We start from the raw sequence: 2898 nt of genomic DNA, 5'->3' as shown, positions 1-2898 counted from the left end.
AAACCTAGGGAACTTGCAAGGAAAACCGCGGGACCACAATCATGATGCAATCGGAAGGATGGGTGACGGCCGCAATTCGCATGATCGCACGTGCGCCTCGTCGGCTCGGGCATTACAAATCTATGGGATCTGTAATGCCCGAGCCGGCTAAACTGGTGGCATTTGAAAATACGGCCATGCACGGAGAGCCCCCTCAGCATCGTATCCACCTCAGCAAACTTCATTGGCGGAAGAGCAACCCTCGGAAAAACCGAGTTGACGCAATCAACAAGTTCGATGCCCGCCGCAATGCGTAGAGCACCTCACCGGCCTTCGCGTCGGATCCATCCTCAACATTAAAAATGCATCGTCGTAAAGGATCCAGACTCGCCGCGCGCCGACTTCCTCGGCATTTAAAATGCGTCGTCGAAAAGTCATGGAACGCGGCTCGTCGCATGCCTCGGCATTGAAAATGCGTCCTCGGCAAGCACACACGTCGTAAAATAGCATACAACGTGACACCATAAGCTATACATTCACCGAGATTCATTTCGGCAAATGCTCGCCTAGGTTTCCGTCAAAAAATACCAACAACCTACACCTCGGGGGCCGGGCCCCCCCGAATCCGAAAATATTTTTTCCAACACCGAAACGGGTCGACGAGTTTTTTTTCCTTCCCTCGTCAGTGCCATAGGTGCGCCAAAAGGCGCGCACCAAAAGCCTTCGGCAGTTGGTGCAGGGAGGTGAGGCATAGTGCACCCCCCTAAAGAGCTCTTAGGACTTTTTTTGGACTGACAGGAGGAAATATCACATGTGCCCAGCAACCCCCCCCCCCATTTTTAAAAATCGGCATGGAATTTTGATCTGAAATTTTGGAAATATGTTTATATATACCCAAACCTGCATAATAACAAATATCAGAATTTTTCGAGTCCCGGAAGTATTTTATTTTATTTATTTATCGTTTTACCTTCGGAAATTCATAACCGGCAAAAAAAAATTCCAAAAATCACCAAACTTCTTTCTAAATTCCTCATTTAATATATATTAACTACTGTATGAATATTGTTCGAGGAAAGTATTATAGAATTTCACTTAGTGCAAGACATATACATTTTTACACAGAGCAGAGGTTCATTCGGCTGGGAAGCAAAACCAGCAGAGGTTCATACGGCTGGGGAATGTATGCAAGGCATGCCAAGGCATGCCGAAGGGCTGCTGAAGCCCAGCCGAGAGGCTGCCGAAGGGCTGCCGAAGCCCTGCCGAAGGGCTGCCGAAGCCCTGCCGAAGCCCTGCCGATGCCCTGCCGAAGCCCTGCCGATGCCCAAGGGCTGCCCATGCGCTGCCGAAGGGCTGCCGAAGCCCTGCCGAAGCCCAGCCGAAGGGCTGCCGAAGGGCTGCCCATGCGCTGCCCATGCGCTGCCGAAGGGCTGCCGAAGCCCTGCCGAAGCCCAGCCGAAGGGCTGCCGAAGGGCTGCCCATGCGCTGCCCATGCGCTGCCGAAGGGCTGCCGAAGCCCTGCCGAAGGGCTGCCGAAGGCCTGCCGAAGGGCTGCCGATGCCCAAGGGCTGCCCATGCGCTGCCGAAGGGCTGCCGAAGCCCTGCCGAAGGGCTGCCGAAGGGCTGCCGAAAGGCTGCCGAAGCCCTGCCGATGCCCAAGGCCTGCCGAAGGGCTGCCGAAGGGCTGCCGAAGGGCTGCCGAAGGGCTGCCGAAGCCCTGCCGAAGCCCTGCCGAAGCCCTGCCGAAGGGCTGCCGAAGCCCTGCCGAAGGGCTGCCGAAAGGCTGCCGAAGCCCTGCCGATGCCCAAGGGCTGCCGAAGCCCTGCCGATGCCCAAGGGCTGCCGAAGGGCTGCCGAAGGGCTGCCGAAGGGCTGCCCATGCGCTGCCGAAGGGCTGCCGAAGGGCTGCCCATGCGCTGCCGAAGGGCTGCCGGTGCGCTGCCGATGCGCTGCCGAAAGGCTGCCGAAGCCCAGCCGAAAGGCTGCCGATGCCCAAGGGCCGCCGCTGGGCTGGCGAAGGCCTGCCGACCGGCTGCCGAAGGTCCTTCCGATGGACATGCGAGGGCCTTCGGAGGGACGTCGGCGGGCCTTTCCGAGGGTCTTCGAGGCCACACACGCGCTCGCGTCTCGCGCCGAGCTGCCGAGTGCCCGAGTGCCCGCACCCGCACCCGGTCCCGCACCCGCACCCGCACCCGGTCATTAGATTAATGCACGGGGGGGGGGGATTTTCCGCAATTCCGAGCATTTCGACGCAATTTTCCGGCCGGGCATTTTCCGCGATTCGCCGCAGTTTTTCCGGGCGGGGCATATCCGTAATTATCCGGGGGCATTTCCGTAATTTTGCCAGGCAGGGATTTTTCCGCAATTTCCAGCATTTTTCGCATAGCGCGCGCGCGCGCCGCTTGCACCGCGGACGAGGGCTTGCGGCAAGCCCGCGGGGGTGAGGAATGGTGCACCCCCCTAAAGAGCTCTTAGGACTTTTTTTGGACTGCCAGGAGGAAATATCACATGTGCCCAGCAACCCCCCCCCCCCATTTTTAAAAATCGGCATGGAATTTTGATCTGAAATTTTGGAAATATGTTTATATATATCCAAACCCGCATAATAACAAATACCGAAATTTTTCGAGCCCCGGAGGTATTTTTTTTAATTTTTTAATCGTTTTACCTTCGGAAATTCATAACCGGCAAAATATATGTCCAAAAATCACCAAACTTCTTTGCAAAATCCCCTTTCAATGTATACTAACTACTCGCAAATTATTGTCCGGGACATTTTGCTTCCAATTTTATTTTGCTCGGGACACTATCATTTTGTGCACTTTTGCCGCAGTTTCCGCCACGCGGAATGGGCCGAAAATTCATAAAACATAAAATGCGCATCCGAAAACCACCAAACTTCACGGAGGGCCTCCCAGT

The sequence above is a fragment of the Mercurialis annua genome, assembly GCF_937616625.2.
Source record: "Mercurialis annua linkage group LG4 unlocalized genomic scaffold, ddMerAnnu1.2 SUPER_6_unloc_34, whole genome shotgun sequence".
NCBI classification, from domain to species: domain Eukaryota; kingdom Viridiplantae; phylum Streptophyta; class Magnoliopsida; order Malpighiales; family Euphorbiaceae; genus Mercurialis; species Mercurialis annua.
This window is presented reverse-complemented; position numbering follows the sequence as displayed.